The sequence below is a fragment of the Lissotriton vulgaris genome, chromosome 10 (genome assembly GCF_964263255.1).
Source record: "Lissotriton vulgaris chromosome 10, aLisVul1.2, whole genome shotgun sequence".
Classification (NCBI taxonomy): Eukaryota; Metazoa; Chordata; class Amphibia; order Caudata; family Salamandridae; genus Lissotriton; species Lissotriton vulgaris.
The window spans coordinates 6,204,985-6,225,767 of NC_141698.1; the positions used below are offsets into that span (position 1 = coordinate 6,204,985).

General features: G+C 49.7%; 1 pseudogene; it reads right to left on the bottom strand.

Moving 5' to 3' along the window:
* Positions 1-1,064: 1,064 nt before the first annotated feature.
* The window catches only part of LOC147684296 (protein Wnt-7b-like), a 196,507-nt pseudogene continuing 176,788 nt past the window's right edge, over positions 1,065-20,783 (bottom strand).

The window sequence follows — 20,783 nt, forward strand, 5'->3', positions numbered from 1 at the left end:
GCGTTCTCCACTGTATCCCAGAAGCCAACAGATGCAGCGTTCTCCACTGTATCCCAGCAGTGAACAGATGCAGCGTTCTCCACTGTATCCCAGCAGCTAACAGATGCAGCGTTCTCCACTGTATCCCAGCAGTGAACAGAGGCAGCATTCTCAGGTGTATCCCAAGAGCGCCCACATGCAGCGAGCACACACATGCAGCGTTCTCCACTGTATCTCAGCAGCCAACAGATGCAGCGTTCTCCACTGTATCCCAGCAGCCAACAGATGCAGCGTTCTCCACTGTATCCCAGCAGCCAACAGATGCAGCGTTCTCCACTGTATCCCAGAAGCCAACACATGCAGCGTTCTCCACTGTATCCCAGAAGCCAACAGATGCAGCGTTCTCCACTGTATCCCAGCAGCTAACAGATGCAGCGTTCTCCACTGTATCCCAGCAGTGAACAGAGGCAGCATTCTCAGGTGTATCCCAAGAGCGCCCACATGCAGCGAGCACACACATGCAGCGTTCTCCACTGTATCTCAGCAGCCAACAGATGCAGCGTTCTCCACTGTATCCCAGCAGCCAACAGATGCAGCGTTCTCCACTGTATCCCAGCAGCCAACAGATGGAGCGTTCCGCACTGTGTCCCAGCAGTCAACAGATGCAATGTTCATCACTATGTTCCCAGAGTACATTCTTCACCGTACTCCAACAGGGCAGAGATGCAAGCCTTCCTCAGTGGCTCCAAGTAGTGCCTGGATACAGAATTCTTCAAAATATGACTTTGGAGCAACGATAAAAGCCTCTTATCTACATTAACCTCCTCTCCAAGTTCTTGTGGTCATGGAGCAATACTGTGCTCACTTGAACTGTCGCCCTTAGTTTCCCCCTAATCTTGGCTGCTCCACCTCATGTTGGCTCCACCAGTCTAGGCACACAACTGTCTTGGGTCCCACAAAACCATCGCCTCTGGAAGAGGGTCTCAGAGGCAAGCGCTGAACGATGCTGTACTGGAGTCTCCCTGACAACAATCAGTAAGGGAGGCTGTTGTCTTGCATGTGCCCTCCATGGGCCATCTCTGTTATCAGTTGCAGGTGTATGCGTGCCTCTCTTCACTGCATTTGCCGCAGGTGACCTGACAGCACCAGTGAAACTTGCAGTTGCACTGCCACACATGTGTGTAAAGAAAGGAATTGTACCCACGGCCGGAACACATCAGCTCGCAGTTGTCCGAATGTAGCGAAGTGCGGTTGCAGATGCGTCCATGAGTGCCCATGCTCCCAGTCACCAAGTCCTCCTCACAGAAGGTGGGCGACTGCTCAGTGTAGACAAGGTCGCTGGAGGTAGGCTTGAGATAGATGTGGGAATGTTTGAGCTTCAGAAAGGCTGGTTGCTGCTGCGGTCGGCCACGCACTGCTTCCACCATCAACACCTGCTCATACTTCTCCTTCAGGACAAAGCCAATTTCTCTGAAGTTAGGCAGCATCACCCAGCAAGTCTTCACGGTGCAAGAACCTGACACCCCGTGACATTTGCACTCCAATCTGACATGTTCCTCCAGCATCTTTTGGCCATCAGTCCAGTTGGACACGGTCCCAGGAGAGGAAAACAAAAAGAGAAAAAAAACAGTCACTGATCAGCTAAACCACTAATAGGGTTAAGAATAACACAGTCGCCAAGAAGACCTCTCAAGAACATTGAGGAGAGTAACACAGTCAACAAGCAGACTTCCCAAGAAAATCAGGAAGAGTACCACAGGCACCAAGCGGACCTCTCAAGAACACTAGGGAACGTAACACATTCAAGAGCAGACCTCTGAAGGACACGGAGGAGAGTAACACAGTCGCTAAGCCGACCTCTCAAGAACATTAAGGAAAGTAACACAGTCACCAAGCAGACCTCTCAAGAACATGGAGGAGAGTGACACAGTCGCCAAGAAGACCTCTCAAGAACATGGAGGAGAGAAACACAGTCACCAAGCAGACCTCTCAGGAATATTGAGGAGAGTAACAGTCGCCAAGAAGACCTCTCAAGAACATGGAAGAGAGTAACACAGTTGCCAAGCAGACCTCTCAAGAACATGGAGGAGAGTGACACAGTCGCCAAGCAGACCCTCTCAGGAATATTGAGGAGAGTAACAGTCGCCAAGCAGACCTCTCAAGAACATGGAAGAGAGTAACACAGTCGCCAAGCAGACCTCTCAAGAACATGGAGGAGAGTAACAGAGTCACCAAGCAGACCACTCAAGAACATGGAGGAGAGTAACAGAGTCGCCAAGCAGACCTCTCAAGAACATGGAGGAGAGTAACACAGTCGCCAAGAAGACCTCTTAAGAACATGGAGGAGAGTGACACAGTCGCCAAGCAGACCTCTCAAGAACATGGAGGAGAGAAACACAGTCACCAAGCAGACCCTCTCAAGAACATGGAGGAAAGTAACAGAGTCACCAAGCAGACCTCTCAAGAACATGGAGGAGAGTGACACAGTCGCCAAGCAGACCTCTCAAGAACATGGAGGAGAGAAACACAGTCACCAAGCAGACCTCTCAAGAACATGGAGGAAAGTAACAGAGTCACCAAGCAGACCTCTCAAGAACATGGAGGAGAGTGACACAGTCACCAAGCAGACCTCTCAAGAACATGGAGGAGAGAAACACAGTCACCAAGCAGACCTCTCAGGAATATTGAGGAGAGTAACAGTCGCCAAGAAGACCTCTCAAGAACATGGAGGAGAGTGTCACAGTCGCCAAGTACACCCTCTCAAGAACATGGAGGAAAGTAACAGAGTCACCAAGCAGACCTCTCAAGAACATGGAGAGTTACACAGTCGCCAAGCAGACCCTCTCAAGAACATGGAGGAGAGAAACACAGTCGCCAAGCAGACCTCTCAAGAACATGGAGGAGAGTGACACAGTCGCCAAGCAGACCTCTCAAGAACATGGAGGAGAGTGACACAGTCGCCAAGCAGACCTCTCAAGAACATGGAGGAGAGAAACACAGTCGCAAGCAGACCTCTCAAGAACATGGAGGAGAGTGACACAGTTGCCAAGCAGACCTCTCAAGAACATGGAGGAGAGTAACAGAGTCACCAAGCAGACCTCTCAAGAACATGGAGAGTGACACAGTCGCCAAGCAGACCCTCTCAAGAACATGGAGGAAAGTAACAGAGTCACCAAGCAGACCTCTCAAGAACATGGAGGAGAGTGACACAGTCGCCAAGCAGACCTCTCAAGAACATGGAGGAGAGTGACACAGCCGCCGAGCAGACCTCTCAAGAACATGGAGGAGAGTGACATAGTCACCAAGCAGACCTCTCAAGAACATGGAGGAGAGTAACACAGTCACCAAGCAGACCCTCTCAAGAACATGGAGGAAAGTAACAGAGTCACCAAGCAGACCTCTCAAGAACATGGAGAGTGACACAGTCGCCAAGCAGACCTCTCAAGAACATGGAGAGTGACACAGTCGCCAAGCACACCCTCTCAAGAACATGGAGGAGAGAAACACAGTCACCAAGCAGACCCTCTCAAGAACATGGAGGAAAGTAACAGAGTCACCAAGCAGACCTCTCAAGAACATGGAGAGTGACACAGTCGCCAAGCAGACCTCTCAAGAACATGGAGGAGAGAAACACAGTCACCAAGCAGACCTCTCAGGAATATTGAGGAGAGTAACAGTCGCCAAGAAGACCTCTCAAGAACATGGAAGAGAGTAACACAGTTGCCAAGCAGACCTCTCAAGAACATGGAGGAGAGTGACACAGTCGCCAAGCAGACCCTCTCAGGAATATTGAGGAGAGTAACAGTCGCCAAGCAGACCTCTCAAGAACATGGAAGAGAGTAACACAGTCGCCAAGCAGACCTCTCAAGAACATGGAGGAGAGTAACAGAGTCACCAAGCAGACCACTCAAGAACATGGAGGAGAGTAACAGAGTCGCCAAGCAGACCTCTCAAGAACATGGAGGAGAGTAACACAGTCGCCAAGAAGACCTCTTAAGAACATGGAGGAGAGTGACACAGTCGCCAAGCAGACCTCTCAAGAACATGGAGGAGAGAAACACAGTCACCAAGCAGACCCTCTCAAGAACATGGAGGAAAGTAACAGAGTCACCAAGCAGACCTCTCAAGAACATGGAGGAGAGTGACACAGTCGCCAAGCAGACCTCTCAAGAACATGGAGGAGAGAAACACAGTCACCAAGCAGACCTCTCAAGAACATGGAGGAAAGTAACAGAGTCACCAAGCAGTCCTCTCAAGAACATGGAGGAGAGTGACACAGTCACCAAGCAGACCTCTCAAGAACATGGAGGAGAGAAACACAGTCACCAAGCAGACCTCTCAGGAATATTGAGGAGAGTAACAGTCGCCAAGAAGACCTCTCAAGAACATGGAGGAGAGTGTCACAGTCGCCAAGTACACCCTCTCAAGAACATGGAGGAAAGTAACAGAGTCACCAAGCAGACCTCTCAAGAACATGGAGAGTTACACAGTCGCCAAGCAGACCCTCTCAAGAACATGGAGGAGAGAAACACAGTCGCCAAGCAGACCTCTCAAGAACATGGAGGAGAGTGACACAGTCGCCAAGCAGACCTCTCAAGAACATGGAGGAGAGAAACACAGTCGCCAAGCAGACCTTTCAAGAACATGGAGGAGATTGACACAGTTGCCAAGCAGACCTCTCAAGAACATGGAGGAGAGTAACAGAGTCACCAAGCAGACCTCTCAAGAACATGGAGAGTGACACAGTCGCCAAGCAGACCCTCTCAAGAACATGGAGGAAAGTAACAGAGTCACCAAGCAGACCTCTCAAGAACATGGAGGAGAGTGACACAGTCGCCAAGCAGACCTCTCAAGAACATGGAGGAGAGTGACACAGCCGCCGAGCAGACCTCTCAAGAACATGGAGGAGAGTGACATAGTCACCAAGCAGACCTCTCAAGAACATGGAGGAGAGTAACACAGTCGCCAAGAAGACTTCTCAAGAACATGGAGGAGAGTAACACAGTCACCAAGCAGACCTCTCAAGAATATTGAGGAGAGTAACAGTCTTCAAGCAGACCTCTCAAGAACATGGAGGAGAGTAACACAGTCACCAAGCAGACCTCTCAAGAACATGGAAGAGAGTAACACAGTCGCCAAGCAGACCTCTCAAGAACATGGAGGAGAGTGACACAGTCGCCAAGCAGGCCTCTCAAGAACATGGAGGAGAGTAACACAGTCGCCAAGCAGACCTCTCAAGAACATGGAGGAGGGAAACACAGTCAACAAGCAGACTTCCCAAGAAAATTAGGAAGAGTACCACAGGCACCAAGCGGACCTCTCAAGAACTCTAGGGAACGTAACACATTCAAGAGCAGACCTCTGAAGGACACGGAGGAGAGTAACACAGTCGCTAAGCCGACCTCTCAAGAACATTAAGGAAAGTAACACAGTCGCCAAGAAGACCTCTCAAGTACATGGAGGAGAGAAACACAGTCACCAAGCAGACCTCTCAGGAATATTGAGGAGAGTAACAGTCGCCAAGCAGACCTCTCAAAAACATGGAGGAGAGTGACACAGTCGCCAAGCAGACCTCTCAAGAACATGGAGGAGAGAAACACAGTCGCCAAGAAGACCTCTCAAGAACATGGAGGAGAGTGACACAGTCGCCAAGCAGACCTCTCAAGAACATGGAAAGTGACACAGTCGCCAAGCAGACCCTCTCAAGAACATGGAGGAAAGTAACAGAGTCACCAAGCAGACCTCTCAAGAACATGGAGAGTGACACAGTCGCCAAGCAGACCTCTCAAGAACATGGAGGAGAGTAACAGAGTCACCAAGCAGACCTCTCAAGAACATGGAGGAGAGTAACACAGTCACCAAGCAGACCTCTCAAGAACATGGAGGAGAGAAACACAGTGGCCAAGAAGACCTCTCAAGAACATGGAGGAGAGTGACACAGTCGCCAAGCAGACCTCTCAAGAACATGGAGGAGAGAAACACAGTCACCAAGCAGACCTCTCAAGAACATGGAGGAAAGTAACAGAGTCACCAAGCAGACCTATCAAGAACATGGAGGAGAGTAACACAGTTGCCAAGAAGACCTCTCAAGAACATGGAGGAGAGTGACACAGTCGCCAAGCAGGCCTCTCAAGAACATGGAGGAGAGTAACAGAGTCACCAAGCAGACCTCTCAAGAACATGGAAGAGAGTAACACAGTCGCCAGGCAGACCTCTCAAGAACATGGAGGAAAGTAACAGAGTCACCAAGCAGACCTCTCAAAAACATGGAGGAGAGTGACACAGTCGCCAAGCAGACCTCTCAAGAACATGGAGGAGAGTAACACAGTCGCCAAGAAGACCTCTCAAGAACATGGAGGAGAGTAACACAGTCGCCAAGAAGACCTCTCAAGAACATGGAGGAGAGTAACACAGTCACCAAGCAGACCTCTCAAGAATATTGAGGAGAGTAACAGTCGCCAAGCAGGCCTCTCAAGAACATGGAGGAGAGTGATACAGTCGCCAAGCAGACCTCTCAAGAACATGGAGGAGAGAAACACAGTCACCAAGCAGACCCTCTCAAGAACATGGAGGAAAGTAACAGAGTCACCAAGCAGACCTCTCAAGAACATGGAGGAGAGTGACACAGTCGCCAAGCAGACCTCTCAAGAACATGGAGGAGAGAAACACAGTCACCAAGCAGACCTCTCAAGAACATGGAGGAAAGTAACAGAGTCACCAAGCAGACCTCTCAAGAACATGAAGGAGAGTGACACAGTCACCAAGCAGACCTCTCAAGAACATGGAGGAGAGAAACACAGTCACCAAGCAGACCTCTCAGGAATATTGAGGAGAGTAACAGTCGCCAAGAAGACCTCTCAAGAACATGGAGGAGAGTGTCACAGTCGCCAAGTACACCCTCTCAAGAACATGGAGGAAAGTAACAGAGTCACCAAGCAGACCTCTCAAGAACATGGAGAGTTACACAGTCGTCAAGCAGACCCTCTCAAGAACATGGAGGAGAGAAACACAGTCGCCAAGCAGACCTCTCAAGAACATGGAAGAGAGTGACACAGTCGCCAAGCAGACCTCTCAAGAACATGGAGGAGAGAAACACAGTCGCCAAGCAGACCTCTCAAGAACATGGAGGAGAGTGACACAGTTGCCAAGCAGACCTCTCAAGAACATGGAGGAGAGTAACAGAGTCACCAAGCAGACCTCTCAAGAACATGGAGAGTGACACAGTCGCCAAGCAGACCCTCTCAAGAACATGGAGGAAAGTAACAGAGTCACCAAGCAGACCTCTCAAGAACATGGAGGAGAGTGACACAGTCGCCAAGCAGACCTCTCAAGAACATGGAGGAGAGTGACACAGCCGCCGAGCAGACCTCTCAAGAACATGGAGGAGAGTGACATAGTCACCAAGCAGACCTCTCAAGAACATGGAGGAGAGTAACACAGTCACCAAGCAGACCCTCTCAAGAACATGGAGGAAAGTAACAGAGTCACCAAGCAGACCTCTCAAGAACATGGAGAGTGACACAGTCGCCAAGCAGACCTCTCAAGAACATGGAGAGTGACACAGTCGCCAAGCACACCCTCTCAAGAACATGGAGGAGAGAAACACAGTCACCAAGCAGACCCTCTCAAGAACATGGAGGAAAGTAACAGAGTCACCAAGCAGACCTCTCAAGAACATGGAGAGTGACACAGTCGCCAAGCAGACCTCTCAAGAACATGGAGGAGAGAAACACAGTCACCAAGCAGACCTCTCAGGAATATTGAGGAGAGTAACAGTCGCCAAGAAGACCTCTCCAGAACATGGAAGAGAGTAACACAGTTGCCAAGCAGACCTCTCAAGAACATGGAGGAGAGTGACACAGTCGCCAAGCAGACCCTCTCAGGAATATTGAGGAGAGTAACAGTCGCCAAGCAGACCTCTCAAGAACATGGAAGAGAGTAACACAGTCGCCAAGCAGACCTCTCAAGAACATGGAGGAGAGTAACAGAGTCACCAAGCAGACCACTCAAGAACATGGAGGAGAGTAACAGAGTCGCCAAGCAGACCTCTCAAGAACATGGAGGAGAGTAACACAGTCGCCAAGAAGACCTCTTAAGAACATGGAGGAGAGTGACACAGTCGCCAAGCAGACCTCTCAAGAACATGGAGGAGAGAAACACAGTCACCAAGCAGACCCTCTCAAGAACATGGAGGAAAGTAACAGAGTCACCAAGCAGACCTCTCAAGAACATGGAGGAGAGTGACACAGTCGCCAAGCAGACCTCTCAAGAACATGGAGGAGAGAAACACAGTCACCAAGCAGACCTCTCAAGAACATGGAGGAAAGTAACAGAGTCACCAAGCAGACCTCTCAAGAACATGGAGGAGAGTGACACAGTCACCAAGCAGACCTCTCAAGAACATGGAGGAGAGAAACACAGTCACCAAGCAGACCTCTCAGGAATATTGAGGAGAGTAACAGTCGCCAAGAAGACCTCTCAAGAACATGGAGGAGAGTGTCACAGTCGCCAAGTACACCCTCTCAAGAACATGGAGGAAAGTAACAGAGTCACCAAGCAGACCTCTCAAGAACATGGACAGTTACACAGTCGCCAAGCAGACCCTCTCAAGAACATGGAGGAGAGAAACACAGTCGCCAAGCAGACCTCTCAAGAACATGGAGGAGAGTGACACAGTCGCCAAGCAGACCTCTCAAGAACATGGAGGAGAGAAACACAGTCGCCAAGCAGACCTCTCAAGAACATGGAGGAGAGTGACACAGTTGCCAAGCAGACCTCTCAAGAACATGGAGGAGAGTAACAGAGTCACCAAGCAGACCTCTCAAGAACATGGAGAGTGACACAGTCGCCAAGCAGACCCTCTCAAGAACATGGAGGAAAGTAACAGAGTCACCAAGCAGACCTCTCAAGAACATGGAGGAGAGTGACACAGTCGCCAAGCAGACCTCTCAAGAACATGGAGGAGAGTGACACAGCCGCCGAGCAGACCTCTCAAGAACATGGAGGAGTGTGACATAGTCACCAAGCAGACCTCTCAAGAACATGGAGGAGAGTAACACAGTCGCCAAGAAGACTTCTCAAGAACATGGAGGAGAGTAACACAGTCACCAAGCAGACCTCTCAAGAATATTGAGGAGAGTAACAGTCGCCAAGCAGACCTCTCAAGAACATGGAGGAGAGTAACACAGTCACCAAGCAGACCTCTCAAGAACATGGAAGAGAGTAACACAGTCGCCAAGCAGACCTCTCAAGAACATGGAGGAGAGTGACACAGTCGCCAAGCAGGCCTCTCAAGAACATGGAGGAGAGTAACACAGTCGCCAAGCAGACCTCTCAAGAACATGGAGGAGGGAAACACAGTCAACAAGCAGACTTCCCAAGAAAATTAGGAAGAGTACCACAGGCACCAAGCGGACCTCTCAAGAACTCTAGGGAACGTAACACATTCAAGAGCAGACCTCTGAAGGACACGGAGGAGAGTAACACAGTCGCTAAGCCGACCTCTCAAGAACATTAAGGAAAGTAACACAGTCGCCAAGAAGACCTCTCAGGTACATGGAGGAGAGAAACACAGTCACCAAGCAGACCTCTCAGGAATATTGAGGAGAGTAACAGTCGCCAAGAAGACCTCTCAAGAACATGGAAGAGAGTAACACAGTCGCCAAGCAGACCTCTCAAAAACATGGAGGAGAGTGACACAGTCGCCAAGCAGACCTCTCAAGAACATGGAGGAGAGAAACACAGTCGCCAAGAAGACCTCTCAAGAACATGGAGGAGAGTGACACAGTCGCCAAGCAGACCTCTCAAGAACATGGAAAGTGACACAGTCGCCAAGCAGACCCTCTCAAGAACATGGAGGAAAGTAACAGAGTCACCAAGCAGACCTCTCAAGAACATGGAGAGTGACACAGTCGCCAAGCAGACCTCTCAAGAACATGGAGGAGAGTAACAGAGTCACCAAGCAGACCTCTCAAGAACATTGAGGAGAGTAACACAGTCACCAAGCAGACCTCTCAAGAACATGGAGGAGAGAAACACAGTCGCCAAGAAGACCTCTCAAGAACATGGAGGAGAGTGACACAGTCGCCAAGCAGACCTCTCAAGAACATGGAGGAGAGAAACACAGTCACCAAGCAGACCTCTCAGGAATATTGAGGAGAGTAACAGTCGCCAAGAAGACCTCTCAAGAACATGGAAGAGAGTAACACAGTCGCCAAGCAGACCTCTCAAGAACATGGAGGAGAGAAACACAGTCGCCAAGCAGACCTCTCAAGAACATGGAGGAGAGTGACACAGTCGCCAAGCACACCCTCTCAAGAACATGGAGGAAAGTAACAGAGTCACCAAGCAGACCTCTCAAGAACATGGAGAGTGACACAGTCGCCAAGCAGACCCTCTCAAGAACATGGAGGAAAGTAACAGAGTCACCAAGCAGACCTCTCAAGAACATGGAGGAAAGTAACAGAGTCACCAAGCAGACCTCTCAAAAACATGGAGGAGAGTGACACAGTCGCCAAGCAGACCTCTCAAGAACATGGAGGAGAGTAACACAGTCGCCAAGAAGACCTCTCAAGAACATGGAGGAGAGTAACACAGTCGCCAAGAAGACCTCTCAAGAACATGGAGGAGAGTAACACAGTCACCAAGCAGACCTCTCAAGAATATTGAGGAGAGTAACAGTCGCCAAGCAGGCCTCTCAAGAACATGGAGGAGAGTGATACAGTCGCCAAGAAGACCTCTCAAGAACATGGAGGAGAGAAACACAGTCACCAAGCAGACCTTTCAGGAACACAGAAGAGAATAACACAGTCGCCAAGCAGACCTCTCAAGAACATTGAGGAAATTAACACAGTTGCCAAGCAGACCATCTCAAGAACATGGAGGAGAGAAACACAGTCGCCAAGCAGACCTCTCAAGAACATGGAATAGAGTGACACAGTCACTGAGCAGACCTCTCAAGAACATTGAGGAAATTAGCACAGTTGCCAAGCAGACCCTCTCAAGAACATGGAGGAGAGAAACACAGTCACCAAGCAGACCTCTCAAGAATATTGAGGAGAGTAACAGTCGCCAAGAAGACCTCTCAAGAACATGGAAGAGAGTAACACAGTCGCCAAGCAGACCTCTCAAGAACATGGAAGAGAGTAACACAGTCGCCAAGCAGGCCTCTCAAGAACATGGAGGAGAGTGACACAGTCGCCAAGCAGGCCTCTCAAGAACATGGAGGAGAGTGATACAGTCGCCAAGCAGGCCTCTCAAGAACATGGAGGAGAGTAACACAGTCGCCAAGCACACCCTCTCAAGAACATGGAGAAGAGTAACACAGTCGCCAAGCAGGCCTCTCAAGAACATGGAGTAGAGTGATACAGTCGCCAAGCAGGCCTCTCAAGAACATGGAGGAGAGAAACACAGTCACCAAGCAGACATTTCAGGAACACAGAAGAGAGTAACACAGTCGCCAAGCAGACCTCTCAAGAACATGGAGGAGAGTGATACAGTCGCCAAGCAGGCCTCTCAAGAACATGGAGGAGACAAACACAGTCGCCAAGCAGACCTCTCAAGAACATGGAATAGAGTGACACAGTCACCAAGCAGACCTCTCAAGAACATTGAGGAAATTAACACAGTTGCCAAGCAGACCCTCTCAAGAACATGGAGGAGAGAAACACCGTCACCAAGCAGACCTCTCAAGAATATTGAGGAGAGTAACAGTCGCCAAGAAGACCTCTCAAGAACATGGAAGAGAGTAACACAGTCGCCAAGCAGGCCTCTCAAGAACCTGGAGGAGAGTGACACAGTCGCCAAGCAGGCCTCTCAAGAACATGGAGGAGAGTGATACAGTCGCCAAGCAGGCCTCTCAAGAACATGGAGGAGAGTAACACAGTCGCCAAGCACACCCTCTCAAGAACATGGAGGAGAGTAACACAGTCGCCAAGCAGGCCTCTCAAGAACATGGAGGAGAGTGATACAGTCGCCAAGCAGGCCTCTCAAGAACATGGAGGAGAGAAACACAGTCACCAAGCAGACCTTTCAGGAACACAGAAGAGAGTAACACAGTCACCAAGCAGACCTCTCAAGAACATGGTGGAGAGTAACACAGTCGCCAAGCAGACCTCTCAAGAACATGGAGGAGAGTAACACAGTCACCAAGCAGACCTCTCAAGAACATGGAAGAGAGTAACACAGTCGCCAAGCAGACCTCTCAAGAACATGGAGGAGAGTGACACAGTCGCCAAGCAGGCCTCTCAAGAACATGGAGGAGAGTAACACAGTCGCCAAGCAGACCTCTCAAGAACATGGAGGAGAGTAACACAGTCAACAAGCAGACCTCTCAAGAACATGGAGGAGGGAAACACAGTCAACAAGCAGACTTCCCAAGAAAATTAGGAAGAGTACCACAGGCACCAAGCGGACCTCTCAAGAACACTAGGGAACGTAACACATTCAAGAGCAGACCACTGAAGGACACGGAGGAGAGTAACACAGTCGCTAAGCCGACCTCTCAAGAACATTAAGGAAAGTAACACAGTCGCCAAGAAGACCTCTCAAGAACATGGAGGAGAGAAACACAGTCACCAAGCAGACCTCTCAGGAATATTGAGGAGAGTAACAGTCGCCAAGAAGACCTCTCAAGAACATGGAAGAGAGTAACACAGTCGCCAAGCAGACCTCTCAAAAACATGGAGGAGAGTGACGCAGTCGCCAAGCACACCCTCTCAAGAACATGGAGGAAAGTAACAGAGTCACCAAGCAGACCTCTCAAGAACATGGAAAGTGACACAGTCGCCAAGCAGACCCTCTCAAGAACATGGAGGAAAGTAACAGAGTCACCAAGCAGACCTCTCAAGAACATGGAGAGTGACACAGTCGCCAAGCAGACCTCTCAAGAACATGGAGGAGAGTAACAGAGTCGCCAAGAAGACCTCTCAAGAACATGGAGGAGAGTAACACAGTCACCAAGCAGACCTCTCAAGAACATGGAGGAGAGAAACACAGTCACCAAGCAGACCTCTCAGGAATATTGAGGAGAGTAACAGTCGCCAAGAAGACCTCTCAAGAACATGGAAGAGAGTAACACAGTCGCCAAGCAGACCTCTCAAGAACATGGAGGAGAGTGACACAGTCGCCAAGCAGACCCTCTCAGGAATATTGAGGAGAGTAACAGTTGCCAAGAAGACCTCTCAAGAACATGGAGGAGAGTGACACAGTCGCCAAGCACACCATCTCAAGAACATGGAGGAAAGTAACAGAGTCACCAAGCAGACCTCTCAAGAACATGGAGGAGAGTGACACAGTCGCCAAGCAGGCCTCTCAAGAACATGAAGGAGAGAAACACAGTCACCAAGCAGACCTCTCAGGAATATTGAGGAGAGAAACACAGTCACCAAGCAGACCTCTCAAGAACATGGAAGAGAGTAACACAGTCGCCAGGCAGACCTCTCAAGAACATGGAGGAAAGTAACAGAGTCACCAAGCAGACCTCTCAAAAACATGGAGGAGAGTGACACAGTCGCCAAGCAGACCTCTCAAGAACATGGAGGAGAGTAACACAGTCGCCAAGAAGACCTCTCAAGAACATGGAGGAGAGTAACACAGTCGCCAAGAAGACCTCTCAAGAACATGGAGGAGAGTAACACAGTCACCAAGCAGACCTCTCAAGAATATTGAGGAGAGTAACAGTCGCCAAGAAGACCTCTCAAGAACATGGAAGAGAGTAACACAGTCGCCAAGCAGGCCTCTCAAGAACATGGAGGAGAGTGACACAGTCGCCAAGCAGGCCTCTCAAGAACATGGAGGAGAGTAACACAGTCGCCAATAATACCCTCGAAAGAACATGGAGGAGAGTAACACAGTCGCCAAGCAGGCCTCTCAAGAACATGAAGGAGAGTGATACAGTCGCCAAGCAGACCTCTCAAGAACATGGAGGAGAGAAACACAGTCACCAAGCAGACCTTTCAGGAACACAGAAGAGAGTAACACAGTCGCCAAGCAGACCTCTCAAGAACATGGAGGAGAGTGACACAGTCACCAAGCAGACCTCTCAAGAACATTGAGGAAATTAACACAGTTGCCAAGCAGACCATCTCAAGAACATGGAGGAGAGAAACACAGTCGCCAAGCAGACCTCTCAAGAACATGGAATAGAGTGACACAGTCACCGAGCAGACCTCTCAAGAACATTGAGGAAATTAACACAGTTGCCAAGCAGACCTCTCAAGAACATGGAGGAGAGAAACACAGTCACCAAGCAGACCTCTCAGGAATATTGAGGAGAGTAACAGTCGCCAAGAAGACCTCTCAAGAACATGGAAGAGAGTAACACAGTTGCCAAGCAGACCTCTCAAGAACATGGAGGAGAGTGACACAGTCGCCAAGCAGACCCTCTCAGGAATATTGAGGAGAGTAACAGTCGCCAAGCAGACCTCTCAAGAACATGGAAGAGAGTAACACAGTCGCCAAGCAGACCTCTCAAGAACATGGAGGAGAGTAACAGAGTCACCAAGCAGACCACTCAAGAACATGGAGGAGAGTAACAGAGTCGCCAAGCAGACCTCTCAAGAACATGGAGGAGAGTAACACAGTCGCCAAGAAGACCTCTTAAGAACATGGAGGAGAGTGACACAGTCGCCAAGCAGACCTCTCAAGAACATGGAGGAGAGAAACACAGTCACCAAGCAGACCCTCTCAAGAACATGGAGGAAAGTAACAGAGTCACCAAGCAGACCTCTCAAGAACATGGAGGAGAGTGACACAGTCGCCAAGCAGACCTCTCAAGAACATGGAGGAGAGAAACACAGTCACCAAGCAGACCTCTCAAGAACATGGAGGAAAGTAACAGAGTCACCAAGCAGACCTCTCAAGAACATGGAGGAGAGTGACACAGTCACCAAGCAGACCTCTCAAGAACATGGAGGAGAGAAACACAGTCACCAAGCAGACCTCTCAGGAATATTGAGGAGAGTAACAGTCGCCAAGAAGACCTCTCAAGAACATGGAGGAGAGTGTCACAGTCGCCAAGTACACCCTCTCAAGAACATGGAGGAAAGTAACAGAGTCACCAAGCAGACCTCTCAAGAACATGGAGAGTTACACAGTCGCCAAGCAGACCCTCTCAAGAACATGGAGGAGAGAAACACAGTCGCCAAGCAGACCTCTCAAGAACATGGAGGAGAGTGACACAGTCGCCAAGCAGACCTCTCAAGAACATGGAGGAGAGTGACACAGTCGCCAAGCAGACCTCTCAAGAACATGGAGGAGAGAAACACAGTCGCAAGCAGACCTCTCAAGAACATGGAGGAGAGTGACACAGTTGCCAAGCAGACCTCTCAAGAACATGGAGGAGAGTAACAGAGTCACCAAGCAGACCTCTCAAGAACATGGAGAGTGACACAGTCGCCAAGCAGACCCTCTCAAGAACATGGAGGAAAGTAACAGAGTCACCAAGCAGACCTCTCAAGAACATGGAGGAGAGTGACACAGTCGCCAAGCAGACCTCTCAAGAACATGGAGGAGAGTGACACAGCCGCCGAGCAGACCTCTCAAGAACATGGAGGAGAGTGACATAGTCACCAAGCAGACCTCTCAAGAACATGGAGGAGAGTAACACAGTCACCAAGCAGACCCTCTCAAGAACATGGAGGAAAGTAACAGAGTCACCAAGCAGACCTCTCAAGAACATGGAGAGTGACACAGTCGCCAAGCAGACCTCTCAAGAACATGGAGAGTGACACAGTCGCCAAGCACACCCTCTCAAGAACATGGAGGAGAGAAACACAGTCACCAAGCAGACCCTCTCAAGAACATGGAGGAAAGTAACAGAGTCACCAAGCAGACCTCTCAAGAACATGGAGAGTGACACAGTCGCCAAGCAGACCTCTCAAGAACATGGAGGAGAGAAACACAGTCACCAAGCAGACCTCTCAGGAATATTGAGGAGAGTAACAGTCGCCAAGAAGACCTCTCAAGAACATGGAAGAGAGTAACACAGTTGCCAAGCAGACCTCTCAAGAACATGGAGGAGAGTGACACAGTCGCCAAGCAGACCCTCTCAGGAATATTGAGGAGAGTAACAGTCGCCAAGCAGACCTCTCAAGAACATGGAAGAGAGTAACACAGTCGCCAAGCAGACCTCTCAAGAACATGGAGGAGAGTAACAGAGTCACCAAGCAGACCACTCAAGAACATGGAGGAGAGTGACACAGTCACCAAGAAGACTTCTCAAGAACATTGAGGAAATTAACACAGTTGCCAAGCAGACCCTCTCAAGAACATGGAGGAGAGAAACACCGTCACCAAGCAGACCTCTCAAGAATATTGAGGAGAGTAACAGTCGCCAAGAAGACCTCTCAAGAACATGGAAGAGAGTAACACAGTTGCCAAGCAGACCTCTCAAGAACATGGAGGAGAGTGACACAGTCGCCAAGCAGACCCTCTCAGGAATATTGAGGAGAGTAACAGTTGCCAAGAAGACCTCTCAAGAACATGGAGGAGAGTGACACAGTCGCCAAGCACACCATCTCAAGAACATGGAGGAAAGTAACAGAGTCACCAAGCAGACCTCTCAAGAACATGGAGGAGAGTGACACAGTCGCCAAGCAGGCCTCTCAAGAACATGAAGGAGAGAAACACAGTCACCAAGCAGACCTCTCAGGAATATTGAGGAGAGAAACACAGTCACCAAGCAGACCTCTCAAGAACATGGAGGAGAGTAACAGTCGCCAAGAAGACCTCTCAAGAACATGGAGGAGAGTGTCACAGTCGCCAAGTACACCCTCTCAAGAACATGGAGGAAAGTAACAGAGTCACCAAGCAGACCTCTCAAGAACATGGAGAGTTACACAGTCGCCAAGCAGACCCTCTCAAGAACATGGAGGAGAGTAACACAGTCGCCAAGAAGACCTCTTAAGAACATGGAGGAGAGTGACACAGTCGCCAAGCAGACCTCTCAAGAACATGGAGGAGAGAAACACAGTCACCAAGCAGACCCTCTCAAGAACATGGAGGAAAGTAACAGAGTCACCAAGCAGACCTCTCAAGAACATGGAGGAGAGTGACACAGTCGCCAAGCAGACCTCTCAAGAACATGGAGGAGAGAAACACAGTCACCAAGCAGACCTCTCAAGAACATGGAGGAAAGTAACAGAGTCACCAAGCAGTCCTCTCAAGAACATGGAGGAGAGTGACACAGTCACCAAGCAGACCTCTCAAGAACATGGAGGAGAGAAACACAGTCACCAAGCAGACTTCTCAGGAATATTGAGGAGAGTAACAGTCGCCAAGAAGACCTCTCAAGAACATGGAGGAGAGTGTCACAGTCGCCAAGTACACCCTCTCAAGAACATGGAGGAAAGTAACAGAGTCACCAAGCAGACCTCTCAAGAACATGGAGAGTTACACAGTCGCCAAGCAGACCCTCTCAAGAACATGGAGGAGAGAAACACAGTCGCCAAGCAGACCTCTCAAGAACATGGAGGAGAGTGACACAGTCGCCAAGCAGACCTCTCAAGAACATGGAGGAGAGAAACACAGTCGCCAAGCAGACCTTTCAAGAACATGGAGGAGATTGACACAGTTGCCAAGCAGACCTCTCAAGAACATGGAGGAGAGTAACAGAGTCACCAAGCAGACCTCTCAAGAACATGGAGAGTGACACAGTCGCCAAGCAGACCCTCTCAAGAACATGGAGGAAAGTAACAGAGTCACCAAGCAGACCTCTCAAGAACATGGAGGAGAGTGACACAGTCGCCAAGCAGACCTCTCAAGAACATGGAGGAGAGTGACACAGCCGCCGAGCAGACCTCTCAAGAACATGGAGGAGAGTGACATAGTCACCAAGCAGACCTCTCAAGAACATGGAGGAGAGTAACACAGTCGCCAAGAAGACTTCTCAAGAACATGGAGGAGAGTAACACAGTCACCAAGCAGACCTCTCAAGAATATTGAGGAGAGTAACAGTCTTCAAGCAGACCTCTCAAGAACATGGAGGAGAGTAACACAGTCACCAAGCAGACCTCTCAAGAACATGGAAGAGAGTAACACAGTCGCCAAGCAGACCTCTCAAGAACATGGAGGAGAGTGACACAGTCGCCAAGCAGGCCTCTCAAGAACATGGAGGAGAGTAACACAGTCGCCAAGCAGACCTCTCAAGAACATGGAGGAGGGAAACACAGTCAACAAGCAGACTTCCCAAGAAAATTAGGAAGAGTACCACAGGCACCAAGCGGACCTCTCAAGAACTCTAGGGAACGTAACACATTCAAGAGCAGACCTCTGAAGGACACGGAGGAGAGTAACACAGTCGCTAAGCCGACCTCTCAAGAACATTAAGGAAAGTAACACAGTCGCCAAGAAGACCTCTCAAGTACATGGAGGAGAGAAACACAGTCACCAAGCAGACCTCTCAGGAATATTGAGGAGAGTAACAGTCGCCAAGCAGACCTCTCAAAAACATGGAGGAGAGTGACACAGTCGCCAAGCAGACCTCTCAAGAACATGGAGGAGAGAAACACAGTCGCCAAGAAGACCTCTCAAGAACATGGAGGAGAGTGACACAGTCGCCAAGCAGACCTCTCAAGAACATGGAAAGTGACACAGTCGCCAAGCAGACCCTCTCAAGAACATGGAGGAAAGTAACAGAGTCACCAAGCAGACCTCTCAAGAACATGGAGAGTGACACAGTCGCCAAGCAGACCTCTCAAGAACATGGAGGAGAGTAACAGAGTCACCAAGCAGACCTCTCAAGAACATGGAGGAGAGTAACACAGTCACCAAGCAGACCTCTCAAGAACATGGAGGAGAGAAACACAGTGGCCAAGAAGACCTCTCAAGAACATGGAGGAGAGTGACACAGTCGCCAAGCAGACCTCTCAAGAACATGGAGGAGAGAAACACAGTCACCAAGCAGACCTCTCAAGAACATGGAGGAAAGTAACAGAGTCACCAAGCAGACCTATCAAGAACATGGAGGAGAGTAACACAGTTGCCAAGAAGACCTCTCAAGAACATGGAGGAGAGTGACACAGTCGCCAAGCAGGCCTCTCAAGAACATGGAGGAGAGTAACAGAGTCACCAAGCAGACCTCTCAAGAACATGGAAGAGAGTAACACAGTCGCCAGGCAGACCTCTCAAGAACATGGAGGAAAGTAACAGAGTCACCAAGCAGACCTCTCAAAAACATGGAGGAGAGTGACACAGTCGCCAAGCAGACCTCTCAAGAACATGGAGGAGAGTAACACAGTCGCCAAGAAGACCTCTCAAGAACATGGAGGAGAGTAACACAGTCGCCAAGAAGACCTCTCAAGAACATGGAGGAGAGTAACACAGTCACCAAGCAGACCTCTCAAGAATATTGAGGAGAGTAACAGTCGCCAAGCAGGCCTCTCAAGAACATAGAGGAGAGTGATACAGTCGCCAAGCAGACCTCTCAAGAACATGGAGGAGAGAAACACAGTCACCAAGCAGACCCTCTCAAGAACATGGAGGAAAGTAACAGAGTCACCAAGCAGACCTCTCAAGAACATGGAGGAGAGTGACACAGTCGCCAAGCAGACCTCTCAAGAACATGGAGGAGAGAAACACAGTCACCAAGCAGACCTCTCAAGAACATGGAGGAAAGTAACAGAGTCACCAAGCAGACCTCTCAAGAACATGAAGGAGAGTGACACAGTCACCAAGCAGACCTCTCAAGAACATGGAGGAGAGAAACACAGTCACCAAGCAGACCTCTCAGGAATATTGAGGAGAGTAACAGTCGCCAAGAAGACCTCTCAAGAACATGGAGGAGAGTGTCACAGTCGCCAAGTACACCCTCTCAAGAACATGGAGGAAAGTAACAGAGTCACCAAGCAGACCTCTCAAGAACATGGAGAGTTACACAGTCGCCAAGCAGACCCTCTCAAGAACATGGAGGAGAGAAACACAGTCGCCAAGCAGACCTCTCAAGAACATGGAAGAGAGTGACACAGTCGCCAAGCAGACCTCTCAAGAACATGGAGGAGAGAAACACAGTCGCCAAGCAGACCTCTCAAGAACATGGAGGAGAGTGACACAGTTGCCAAGCAGACCTCTCAAGAACATGGAGGAGAGTAACAGAGTCACCAAGCAGACCTCTCAAGAACATGGAGAGTGACACAGTCGCCAAGCAGACCCTCTCAAGAACATGGAGGAAAGTAACAGAGTCACCAAGCAGACCTCTCAAGAACATGGAGGAAAGTAACAGAGTCACCAAGCAGACCTCTCAAAAACATGGAGGAGAGTGACACAGTCGCCAAGCAGACCTCTCAAGAACATGGAGGAGAGTAACACAGTCGCCAAGAAGACCTCTCAAGAACATGGAGGAGAGTAACACAGTCGCCAAGAAGACCTCTCAAGAACATGGAGGAGAGTAACACAGTCACCAAGCAGACCTCTCAAGAATATTGAGGAGAGTAACAGTCGCCAAGCAGGCCTCTCAAGAACATGGAGGAGAGTGATACAGTCGCCAAGAAGACCTCTCAAGAACATGGAGGAGAGAAACACAGTCACCAAGCAGACCTTTCAGGAACACAGAAGAGAATAACACAGTCGCCAAGCAGACCTCTCAAGAACATTGAGGAAATTAACACAGTTGCCAAGCAGACCATCTCAAGAACATGGAGGAGAGAAACACAGTCGCCAAGCAGACCTCTCAAGAACATGGAATAGAGTGACACAGTCACTGAGCAGACCTCTCAAGAACATTGAGGAAATTAGCACAGTTGCCAAGCAGACCCTCTCAAGAACATGGAGGAGAGAAACACAGTCACCAAGCAGACCTCTCAAGAATA